Consider the following 13,259-nt stretch of genomic DNA (forward strand, 5'->3'; position numbering starts at 1 on the left):
CACACGTATGCCCTCCCCCTTGAGCCGCCCGCCCCCGATCCTGCCTATGACCGCTGGTGCTGATGAATTTTAGTTCCCAGATTCTAAGATCCTAAAGACTTCCTCCCTGTGAAAGTGTCCTCACCAAATGTGAAAGAGGAAAGTCAGGTAAATTCTGCCACATGTTGGGCAGTCCAGCTTTTGTGCACAAATGTTAAGCGCAGAAGGGGCTAAGCTGGTGCTGGGCTTTATGTGCAGTGTGATTCCATGCTGGGGTGACTGTACACCTCACACCCCTACAAAGGTCAGAACAAACATTTTCAAAGTATCAGAATCCTGATTTTTCTGATGCCTGAAATTCGAGACATTGAAAGACGTCATCATCAAAGAGACAAAGCTTTTATTTCTGCAATGAAGATTAAAGCAACAGGTAAGAACATGCAGATTACTCTCAGGGAATGTAGCCTATAGTTCGAAAATGACAAATAACTACAACTGTATTCTTTTCTTTACAGCTTTTTAACTTTGCTGAGAAATAAATGCTAAATACAGTAGTGTACATGTAAAGTCTACAGTGTAACGATTTGATGTACATATGCATTGTGGAGCAGTTACCAAGATCAAGGTAAGTAACACATCTGTCACCTCATGTAGTTAAAGTAATTAAGAGTGTGTGTGTGTGTGTGTGTGTGCATGTGTGTGGTGAAATGATTAAAATCTACTCTCAGTAACTTTCAAGTATACAGAACCATATTAAATGACTACAGTCATCATGCAGGACCTTCTTTTCATAACAAAAATTTTTTGAACTGTCACCTCAATTCCTACTCCCTGCAGCCCTGGCAAACACCATCCTAATTCTATGTTTCTATGAAATCAGTTTTTGATTGAGGGGAGAAAAAGGAAGGATCGGGGAGTCTCTTTTCTATGTAAACAGGGGCAGTGAGCACATTGGCGCTGATCCATTTCTTCATCCAAGTTCTGCCTGAAGTCTGGTTGGAGAAGCCTGCTAAAGCACAGGGAACATTTTTAATAAGAAAAGAATGCATATATGTATTCATTATGAATAGAAATAGCCATAAATATGCAAAGGGAGAAAGAAATCCATTAGGAAATACTTATTGCCAATCCTCTAAGGAACATGAGATGGAAAATTCTAATGAGCTTACCATAAAACTTCCCTGGCTCAGAGACGTGACTTTTCTGAGTTCCTTCATATTTCACTGTATCTCTGGTAAAGGTAAGAAGATCTCTTTACTCTTTGTTCCTTATTTCTATTTGCAAGGAAGTAAACTGGTTGCATTTTCTTTTGAGAGATTGCAGTGTTTTGTTTTTTTATTGTCATTCTTGAGAAAAGACATGTAACTTGTCCCTTTTATATTTGACAACTGTTTTCTTGTGGAGAACAGATACTTATGGAGAAAGCGTCTAGTCCTGAGATAGCAAATAAATCTCTCATTTCTGTAATTATGGAAATATTCCACGCTACAATATTCATATCTTCTACTGTCACTGTACTTTCTGAGACAAAGTTTTGTATAAGTAATAAAGACAGAGGGCCAATCCTTCAATAATAAAGTTTTATCTGACTGTGAGTATCATTTTATGGCTGAAAAGCCTTGCAGTAATCATCCAGTTTAAGCTCAGAGATTGAGGACCATGAAAGTCTAAATATTTATCCATTGGTAGCAAAACTGAAACTAGAACTAAATTAATTGATTCCTAGCCCAGGGTTTTTTTTTTTTTTTTTTTCACCACACCAAGTGACTTCATGTATTTGCCTCATTGTTTAAAAGACCATGATTGTTGCTGCTCTTGTTGTTGGGTTGGTAAGTCACGTCCGACTCTTTGTGACCCCATGGACTGTAGGGTGCCAGTCTCCTGAGTCCTCCACTATCTCCCACTTGCTCAGATTCATGTCCATTGAGGTGCTGATCCAATCTAACCATTTCATCCTCTGCTGCCCCTTCTCCTTTTGCCTTCAATTCTTCCCAATCTCAAGGTGTCACAAGGGGCCTGCAGATGGCGACTCATTGCAGGCAGACAGAAGTTTGAGTTTTGTGTCTTGGGTTAGTACAACATAGTCCAAAAAGATGATATTAACTATCCAACGTCCCATTTTCATCTTTTCAGTTCAGTTCAGTTCAGTCGCTCACTCTTGTCCAATTCTTTGTGACCCCATGAATCGCAGCACGCCAGGCCTCCCTGTCCATCACCAACTCCTGGAGTTCACTCAGACTCACGTCCATCGAGTCAGTGATGCCATCCAGCCATCTCGTCCTCTGTCGTCCCCTTCTCCTCTTGCCCCCAATCCCTCCCAGCATCAGAGTCTTTTCCAATGAGTCAACTCTTTGCATGAGGTGGCCAAAGTACTGGAGTTTCAGCTTTAGCATCATTCCTTCCAAAGAAATCCCAGGGCTGATCTCCTTCAGAATGGACTGGTTGGATCTCCTGGCAGTCCAAGGGACTCTCAAGAGTCTTCTCCAACACCACAGTTCAAAAGCATCAATTCTTCGGCACTAAGCTTTCTTCACAGTCCAACTCTCACATCCATACATGATCACAGGAAAAACCATTATAGCCTTGACTAGACAAACCTTTGTTGGCAAAGTAATGTTTCTGCTTTTGAATACGCTATCTAGGTTGGTCATAATTTTCCTTCCAAGGAGTAAGCGTCTTTTAATTTCATGGCTGCAGTCACCATCTGCAGTGATTTTGGAGCCCAGAAAAATAAAGTCTGACACTGTTTCCACTGTTTCCCCATCTATTTCCCATGAAGTGATGGGACCAGATGCCATGATCTTCGTTTTCTGAATGTTGAGCTTTAAGCCAACTTTTTCACTCTCCACTTTCACTTTCATCAAGAGGCTTTTGAGTTCCTCTTCACTTTCTGCCATAAGGGTGGTGTCATCTGCATATCTGAGGTTATTGATATTTCTCCCAGCAATCTTGATTCCAGCTTGTGTTTATTCCAGCCCAGTGTTTCTCATGATGTACTCTGCATATAAGGTAAATAAGCAGGGTGACAATATACAGCCTTGACGTACTCCTTTTCCTATTTGGAACCAGTCTTTTGTTCCATGTCCAGTTCTAACTGTTGCTTCCTGACCTGCATACAGATTTCTCAAGAGGCAGGTCAGGTGGTCTGGTATTCCCATCTCTTTCAGAATTTTCCACAGTTTATTGTGATCCAAACATCAAAGGCTTTGGCATAGTCAATAAAGCAGAAATAGATGTTTTTCTGGAATTCTCTTGCTTTTTCCATGATCCAGCGGATCTTGGCAATTTGATCTCTGGTTCCTCTGCCTTTTCTAAAACCAGCTTGAACATCAGGAAGTTCACGATTCACATATTGCTGAAGCCTGGCTTGGAGAATTTTGAGCATTACTTTACTAGCATGTGAGATGAGTGCAACTGTGCGGTAGTTTGAGCATTCTTTGGCATTGCCTTTCTTTGGGATTGGAATGAAAACTGACCTTTTCCAGTCCTGTGGCCACTGCTGAGTTTTCCCAATTTGCTGGCATATTGAGTGCAGCACTTTCACAGCATCATCTTTTAGGATTTGAAATAGCTCAACTGGAATTCCATCACCTCCACTAGCTTTGTTCGTAGTGATGCTTTCTAAGGCCCACTTGACATCACATTCCAGGATGTCTGGCTCTAGGTCAGTGATCACACCATCATGATTATCTGGGTCGTGAAGATCTTTTTTATACAGTTCTGTGTATTCTTGCCACCTCTTCTTGACATCTTCTGCTTCTGTTAGGTCCATACCATTTCTGTCCTTTATCGAGCCCATCTTTGCATGAAATGTTCCCTTGGTATCTCTAATTTTCTTGAAGAGATCTCTAGTCTTTCCCATTCTGTTGTTTTCCTCTATTTCTTTGCATTGATCGCTGAGGAAGGCTTTCTTATCTCTTCTTGCTATTCTTTGGAACTCTGCATTCAGATGCTTATATCTTTCCTTTTCTCCTTTGCTTTTCAATTCTCTTCTTTTCACAGCTGTTTGGTCCACTGGAGAAGGGAATGGCAAACCACTTCAGTATTCTTGCCTTGAGAACCCCATGAACAGTATGAAAAGGCAAAATGATAGGACACTGAAAGATGAACTCCCCAGGTCAGTAGGTGCCCAATATGCTACTGGAGATCAGTGGAGAAGTAACTCCATAAAGAATAAAGGGATGGAGCCAAAGCAAAAACAATACCCAGCTGTGGATATGACTGGTGATAGAAGCAAGGTCCGATGCTGTAAAGAGCAATATTGCATAGGAACCTGCAATGTCAGGTCCATGAATCAAGGCAAATTGGAAGTGGTCAAACAAGGGATGGCAAGAGTGTATGTCGACATTCTAGGAATCAGCAAACTAAAATGGACTGGAATGGGTGAATTTAACTCAGATGACCATTATATCTACTACTGCAGACAGGAATCCCTCAGAAGAAATGGAGTAGCCATCATGGTCAACAAAAGAGTCCAAAATGCAGTACCTGGATGCAATCTCAAAAACGACAGAATGATCTCTGTTCGTTTCCAAGGCAAACCATTCAATATCACAGTAATCCAAGTCTATGCCCCAACCAGTTATGCTGAAGAAGCTGAAATTGAACGGTTCTATGAAGACCTACAAGACCTTTTAGAACTAACACCCAAAAAAGATGTCCTTTTCATTATAGGGGACTGGAATGCAAAAGTAGGAAGTCAAGAAACACCTGGAGTAACAGGCAAATTTGGCCTTGGAATACGGAATGAAGCAGGGCAAAGACTATTAGAGTTTTGCCAAGAAAATGCACTGGTCATAGCAAACACCCTCTTCTAACAACACAAGAGAAGACTCTATACATGGACATCACCAGATGGTCAACACCAAAATCAGAATGATTACATTTTTTGCAGTCAAAGATGGAGAAGCTCTATACAGTCAGCAAAAACAAGACCAGGAGCTGACTGTGGCTCAGATCATGAACTCCGTATTACCAAATTCAGACTTAAATTGAAGAAAGTAGGGAAAACCACTAGACCATTCAGGTATGACCTAAATCAAATCCCTTATGCTTATACAGTGGAAGTGAGAAATAGATTTAAGGGCCTAGATCTGATAGACAGAGTGCCTGATGAACTATGGACTGAGGTTCGTGACATTGTACAGGAGACAGGGATCAAGACCATCCCCATGGACAAGAAATTTCATCTTTTACTCAACCATTTAATGTGCCAAAAGTATTTTTTGCGGTCTTCATTATCTTCAGTCAACTCCCAGGTTTCCTTTTCATTTGTTTTTCTTTTAGTTTTTAAAATCTTACACCTAGAACTGGAAAGCAGGATTAGCATGGAAGGCAGAGTGTTATAGAAACAATAAAAACTGCAGACCAAAAGCACTGACTTTAGACTGTCTCCAGAGGATGGTTTGTATTTGCATCAACAATGTCCACCTTTTTTTTCTTTTCTTTTTTTTGTTTACTGGGGAGAGGTTGAGTTTTGCAAAGTCCTTCATCTTGAGCATGTTCAGCAACGATTTGATTGACTACAGTAAGTGGCGGTGGAAGATGCTAAAAGGCCTTCTCTCCCACATGCAAGTACCCAGTGGATAAATGTATAGGTTGTGTTCTGCTCAAGGGCATCAGGCCTGGCAGGTTGCAAATGAAAGTGAAAGTGAGAGTCACCAGTTACATCTGTCTCTTTGTGAGCCCATGGACTATTCACTGCACGGAATTATCCAGGCCAGAATATTGGAGTGGGTTGCCTTTCCCTTCTCCATGGGATCTTCCCAACCCAGGGATCGAACCCAGGTCTCCCACATTGCAGGAGGATTCCTTACCAGCTGAGCCACCAGGGAAGCCCTGGCACATGGAGGCCGACACCAAATCTGTGCCCTTGTCATCAAGCTCTATGCCCTGGAGGGACTGCAGTGGCTGAGAGAAGAGACAGCAAAGTTTCTCCAAGGTTCAGTGTTAGACTTCATTTTAGTATCGTCCTGATTCTGTAGGCTCCTGTGTAAAAGTGAATGGTTCCAGGACCAGATTGCCACAGACAAAACATTGAAGAAACCAAGAAACATACTGAATCACATTATGTATCCCCCTGCAAACTTAATCCCCAACCATGTCTCGTTTATATTCACTCTTTTTTTTTTTTTGCCATACCATGTGGCATGCAGAGTCTTAGTTCCCCTACTTGGGATAGAACCCATGCCCCCTGCATTAGGAACATGGAGTCTTAATCACTGGACTACCAAAGAAGCCCCTTTTTATATTCATTATTTATTTGTTTAAATTAAATATCAAAGAGTTAATATAAGGCAATAATCACATTTGTATAATGAGGAAAGATCTTTCAGTCAAAACTTAGGTCTTAATTATGGAAATCATATGAGTAAAATATTATTAATGTAATGAGTGTGGGGAAACCTTTGATTCTGGTTCATATTTTATGTGACACCAAAGAAATCATGCTAAAAAGAAGAGAGAAGAAATGCTCTAAATGTAGTCAGTCCTTCAGCTGCTGGTCAAATATCTTGCATCACCAGAGAACCCATACCCAGTTAATTGTGTAGGTATGCAATAAATACAGAAATATGATAATTTAGTGGAATGAGAGATTGCCCATTTGGATTCAAGATCTTTTAGGAGATTTTTGGATTAGGAAAAATATCCCTAATGCTTTTCTAATTGCATTTTGATTTTACCCAGCAACATACCACTCAGCGGTGATTGGTTGAAACACTGAAGATTTTGTTTTTCCTAATGCCTGTTGCTCTGAAGCATAAACCCTTGCCTTTTCTTATGTTGTTTTCTATGGCTGGAACTCTTTCCCCATCTCTACAACCTAAAATCTCAATTGTCATTTCCTTTAACCAGCTGTCTTTGACTTTCCTAAAATGAGTTAATCAGTGTCTGTAATCCTACCTTCACACTTTATTCATGACTATACTTTAGCTCTTGGCAATGTAAAAATTAACAAACAGAAATCTCAATTATAGTAGATTTCAGAGTGCAGAAGAGGGAGCTCCCATCACCTATGGTGACAGCAGAGCCCAACAGGAGAAGAAACACTTCCTCTTCTTGCCTGGTGAGAGATCAGCCAATGAGAAATGGTCACAACTCAGTCAAGGAAAAGCCACCGCACTTCTAAGTGTAAATTCCTCCAATGGACTGTTTCCTGTAGCTCACCTGACTTCCTGACTTCCTTTTCCTGTTTACAAAGGAGTCCTTCTCTCTGTGCTAGAGGGGATTTGCATACGGCTCACCATGACTGCAGATGCCCAAATTGCAATTGTTTATTGATCCTGAAAAAACTCATTTTTGCTGGAGAAATAAGTGGCAGTCTATTTTGTTTTAGATCAAAGCACTGTAGCAGTTTGTTTATGACTTGCTACCTATGAGATTATGAATTTTCATTGTTGTTGGATGAATAATGCTTTGGCAGTGCTAAGAGAAAATATTTTCATGTAGTTTGATGTTTTCAGAAACGTTGGTAGCTAAAATAAAAAATAAAAGAGTAAATTAGTATATTTTTGGTTGTGCTGATACTATATGAAAACACTATAGAGAAAAATATTAGTGTGGGGAGGGGCAGTCTGTAGGACTGAGCTTTTAACCTGTGAATGATGCCATCTCCAGGTATACAGTGTCAGAACTGAGCTGAATTACAGGACACCAGGCTGATGTTTGAGAATTGCTTGGTGGTGCTGGGAATACCCCAGGCATTGGAATGTGAGGCAGAATCTTTTGTGAAAATCAAAGTTACAACATGTGTTACAACAGGGAAATGTGTGGAAATTAGAGAAGATAAAGGGACATTGTTGAAAACTGAAGCAAAATCTAATGAGATTTTATAAGGATATCATCATTAGGACTTAGTACCTAATATTCTTCATTTTGAACTGTAGTATTCGAAAAGACTCTTGAGAGTCCCTTGGACTGCAAGGAGATCAAACCAGTCAATCGTAAAGACAATCAACCTTGAATACTCATTGGAAGGACTGATGCTGAAACTCCAATACTTCGGCCACCTGATGTGAAGAGCTGACTCATTAGAGAAGACCCTGATGCTGGGAAAGATTGAAGGCAGGAGAAGGGGACAACAGAGGACGAGATGGTTGGATGGCATCACTGACTTGAAGGACATGAGTTTGAGCAGGCTCTGGGAGTTGGTGATAAACAGGGAAGATCTGGTGTGCTGCAGGCCATGGGGTTGCAAACAGTCAGATACAACTGAGCGACTGAACTGAATATTCTTAATTAATATGTAAATTGTCATAGTGAAAATGGCATTACTGTATATTTGCCCACATCAGGGCACACAATTTTAGGGATCAATAAATTAGATAAACTTAACAAGATTAATGGGCTTCCCTGGTGGCTCTGACAGTAAAGAATCCGCCTGCAATGCAGGAGACCGGGGTTTGATCCCTGAGTTGGGAAGATCCTCTAGAGAAGGGAATGGCTACCCACTCCAGTATTCTTGACTGGAGAGCTCCATGGACAGAGGAGCCTGGCAGGCTACAGCCATGGGGTCGCAAAGACTCAGGCATGACTGAGTGATTAACACTTTCAACAAAATTCTAAATGTTTTATCAATTAAGGTTTAAAGGCGACTTTACAACATGAAAGCTTTACAACTTTCTGCAAGATGTAATGCACTATTACAGTACCAAAAAAAAAAAAAAGAAAGTAATGGGACAACATCATCAAAGAAGAACAATTTATTTTAAAAGCTTGAAGAAATAAACATAGCACTTCTCTGTAAGCAAAGTGAATATGAAGGAAAAGTCACATGGTCTATTTGACCTAGATGTAACTTTTACATGAGAAAAAAAGCACAGTTATCTGCAAACTAAACTTCTAGTTTCCTTTTGAGAATAAATTGAGAGAAATCATGTCGTAGATAAGACCAATCGTGACAGGCAGGCTGGCTGGGCATTTAGCTAGACAACATTTCTCAGTCTCTTTTGCACTTAGATGTAGCTGGGTGACTGAGTTCTAGCCGATAACTGAGTTGAGGTGAGGTATACCTCCAGGACTGGCCCATAAGACCTTCTCATGTCCTTTTCCCTTCTTCTGGTTTGATGGAGGTGAACACGGCAGCCTCGGAAGACGTGAGTTGAAGATGAAGGAGCCACAGGATGGGCTAGCAATTAGAGGAGAACCGTCTGTCATCGGGAACACTTATTCTGGACTTCCGTATGCGAGAAATAAATGTCCGTTGTGTTTGAGCTACTGTACATTTTGAGGTTTGCTATGGCAGCTAGTGTTACCTTAGCCACTATAACAGGGGTCTGTAAATTATTTCTTAGTGATGTTGGCACACTTAAACCTAGGTTAACCTAATGCCCCACCCACAAAAACCACTGCCATATGCTGCCTTGATGTTGCCCTCCAATACAATCCATCCCCAGTATGGATACAGGCCTCTGGGAAGAGTGTAACTGAATAGGGTACGTAATACCATGAGCCCTTACACCTCAATTCCTTATCTATTAAATGAGCATCATAAGCCTGACCCTGTGGGCTTCCCAAGTGGCACAGTTGGTAAGGAATCCGCCTGCCAAAGCAGGAGACACAGGGGACACGGGTTCGATCCCTGGGTCAGGAAGATCCTCTGGTGTAGGAAATGGCAACCCATCCCAGTACTCTTGCCTAGGAAATCCCATGGACAGAGGAGCCTGGTGGGCTGCAGTCCACGGGGTTGCAAAGAATTGGATGTGCTGAGCGCATGTGTGCACAACTCACCGGGACGCTGTCCTAGGCAGAGTAAACATTCCACTGGGGACAGAGGCATTCAGACACCAGGAAGTTGATCTCTTCTAGAATCAAGATGCTTCACCAGACATAACCCTTACCTCAGAGACTGTTGTGAAGATTAAGAGGTGGTATATGAGAATTTCTCAGCAGTGTTAATATTTAACGTTAGCTCTTATTAAGATCCTGTGGGGGAAATGTTTTTGTACCTGTGTGTTTTCCCCCTTTTCTTTTTGTATTTCTCCTTTCGGATTCTCCTCTTTTTAGATTCCACAGCAGAGTCTCTGAATTATCTCTCATGGAACTCCATGTGTTAGTGCCAAACACTGGGTGTGTGTGAGTCCATCCTCTCGTGCTAGTCCAAGAGACATCTCCCAAGCTCTCTAGGCCTTCCTCCAATCCCAGCAAAACGAACAGTCTTGATTCAGCTGAAGCACCAAGTTCCACTGGCACTCAGGTCCACAGCTCCAGAAATGAATATGGAATGATTTGGGGCTCAATCCCTGGGTCAGGGAGATCCTGGGAGAAGGGAATGGCAACCTGCTCCAGTGATGTTGCCTAGAGAATTCCATGGACAGAGGAGCCTGGCGGGCTGTAGTCCATGGGGTTGCAAAGAGTCAGATGTAACTGACTGATGAACACTTTCATTTGCAACCTAGTGGTGGTTACTGCGGCTTTGGTAAGTAGGCGGTATAGGATACCAGATTTTGGATGTCTTGCTGTCTCTACCTGGAAGACTACCATTCATAAATATCCAATTTCATCCTCAGTGACCTCAACCTCACGGAGTTAGGCAAATATATTATTTTAGTTAAAAAAAAATAGCTACTACCAACTGAATATTCAGAGAAGGCAATGGCACCCCACTCCGGTACTCTTGCCTAGAAAATCCCATGGATGGAGGAGCCTGGTGGGCTGCAGTCCCTGGGGTCGCTAAGAGTCGGACACGACTGAGCGAATTCACTTTCCCTTTTCACTTTCATGCATTGGAGAAGGAATGGCAACCCACTCCAGTGTTCTTGCCTGGAGAATCCCAGGGATGGGGGAGCCTGGTGGGCTGCCGTCTATGGGATCGCACAGAGTCGGACACGACTGAAGTGACTTAGCACCAACTGAATATTAGCTGTGACCCACATACTGTTATAACAATTTTGAGATTTTCTTTACTGCTTGAGATAAATGGGAGTGTTTCCCAGCATTCTTGGTCTACATCACTGCTATTGATCCAGGTGTTTAGGTCAAAATCCTGAAGGCATCCTAGATTCCTTACTTTTATTATACCTTATATCCATCAGCAAATCCTATAAGCTCTACTTACAAAATATATAATTTCACTGTTTTCTTACTTTTTCATGGTCACCACTCTAGTCTAAGGCTGTGTATATATCTCTTAGCTAAGCTACTGCTGCTGCCAAGTCGCTTCAGTCGTGTCCGACTCTGTGCGACCCCAGGGACTGCAGCCTACCAGGCTTCTCTGTCCCTGGGATTCTCCAGTCAAGAACACTGGAGTGGGTTGTCATTTCCTTCTCCAATGCATGAAAGTGGAAAGTGAAAGTGAAATCACTCAGTCGTGTCCGACTCTTAGCGACCCCATGGACTGCAGCCTACCAGGCTCCTCCATCCATGGGATTTTCTGGGCAACAGTACTGGAGTGGGGTGCCATTGCCTTCTCCTACCTAAGCTACTGCTATAACCCTTAACAGTGCTTCTTCTATTTGCCCCCTAGAGTGCATGTTTACAAATGCACAGGGTAGCACAGGGTTGTTGTTGCTGGGCCTGGGCTTTTTCCAATTGTGGCGAGCAGGCGAGGGTCACTCTTAGCTGTTCTGCACGGGCTCCCCAGTGCAGTGGCTTCTGGTGTCGCAGGACACAGGCTCTGGACACGAGGGCTCAGTAGTTGCAGAAACATAGGTGGGCTTAGGCTCTCAGTGGCATGTGAAATCTTCCCGTGTAGGGACGGAACCCGTGTCCCCTGCATTGGCAGAGGGATTCCTACCCACTGTACCACCAAGGAAGTCCCCCAGTCTCTTTCGAATTAAATAATGAGCGTCTGTTTCCTGTGACTGGTACATTTCTTGGTGTGTGTACAAGCTCAGTCATTATTGACTCTTTGCCACCCTATGGACTGTAGCCCGCCAGGCTCCCCTGTCCTTGGGATTCTCCAGGCAAGAATATTGGAGTGGGTTGCCGTGCCCTCCTTCCCGGCATCTCTTATGTCTCCTGCATTGGCAGGCAGGTTCTTTACCACTGCACCAACCTGGGAAGCCTGGTACACTTCTAATCACACTTAATATCAATCTTAACAAGGTCCTTGTAAAACTTAACAAAGTCCTTAACAAGGCCCACAAGCCTGGATGATCTGAGCTGCTGCGACCTTCGCTGACTCTTCTGAGGTCACACAGCATTTGTGCACTGAGCTCTTCCTTGAACTCACTGAGCTTGCCCCTACGTCTGGCTTTTGTGTCTGCCGTTCTTATTTCCCTAGATCTGTGGCACGGCTCATTCACTTTTATCCATGTCCCTACTCCAATACTGCTTCTTCAGAGAGGTCTTCTCTGACTGCCTACCTAAATTAGTACTCTCTGTCACTCTGATTCCTTTATTTTCCCTTATCTGTCTTCATTATACTTAATATCTATCATTTTAATATACATTTGGTTAAAGCACGTCATTGCAAAATAAACTCTCTGTTTTGTTAATTCTCTATCCTCAGACAGTCAGACATGTCTCAGCACATAGCAGGTGCTTCATATGTACTTTTTCAATGGATCCCCATTTGAAATACAATTTCAGATACAATTTGAAACCTTATTGTCTGTCTCTGGGAGTCACTCTAGCCTGGTGGGATGATTCCAGCTCTGTCGTCAGAGACGTCTGGGCTCAAATACTGAACTTACCTTTTACTGCTCAATCTGATACCTTGTCCATAAAATCAAAACAAACAAACAAAAAAAACCCCACAAAATCTTCCTTGCCAAAGTTAGTGACCATTGGAGATAATACATATAAAGAACCTGGCACAAGTAATAAAACATAACCAAACTACAACCAAACCACCACAGGAAAGCAAGAATCTATCTCTTCCCCATCTTGGACTGCGAGGAGATCAAACCAGTCAATCCTAAAGGAAATCAGCCCTGAATATTCACTGGAAGGACTGATGCTGAAGCTGAAGCTCCAGTACTTTGGCCACCTTATGCACTCAAAACAGCTTTATAAAGATAAGACATTTGTATTTAGACTGAGAAGCTTCACTATTGTCTTCTCTGATAATGAAGGCAAATTAGTCAAAACAGCTTTGTTTTGGGAGCTTACTATTCTGATGCTTTGTGCTAACTTTAGTTAGTGTCTTCCATAAATAATATTGACTTGCTAATACTTGATACTTTCTAGGGTGCAGGGCAATAGGCATTTTATATATACTGATGGAAGTATTAATATAAATGGAAACAATCTTCTTGGGAGCTGCTTGGCTTTAGAGAGTTCTTGAAAAGTTCATATTTTGATTTCAGTAATTCTACTTACAGGAACATATTCAAGGG

General features: G+C 42.2%; 1 protein-coding gene across 1 annotated transcript in view; it reads right to left on the reverse strand.

The window, feature by feature from the left end:
• The window catches only part of LOC132345377 (uncharacterized), a 164,751-nt gene that overhangs the window by 102,441 nt on the left and 49,051 nt on the right, over positions 1–13,259 (reverse strand). The gene's annotated exons all lie outside the window — the stretch shown is intronic.

Source organism: Bos taurus, chromosome 5 (assembly GCF_002263795.3).
Source record: "Bos taurus isolate L1 Dominette 01449 registration number 42190680 breed Hereford chromosome 5, ARS-UCD2.0, whole genome shotgun sequence".
Lineage (NCBI taxonomy): Eukaryota > Metazoa > Chordata > Mammalia > Artiodactyla > Bovidae > Bos > Bos taurus.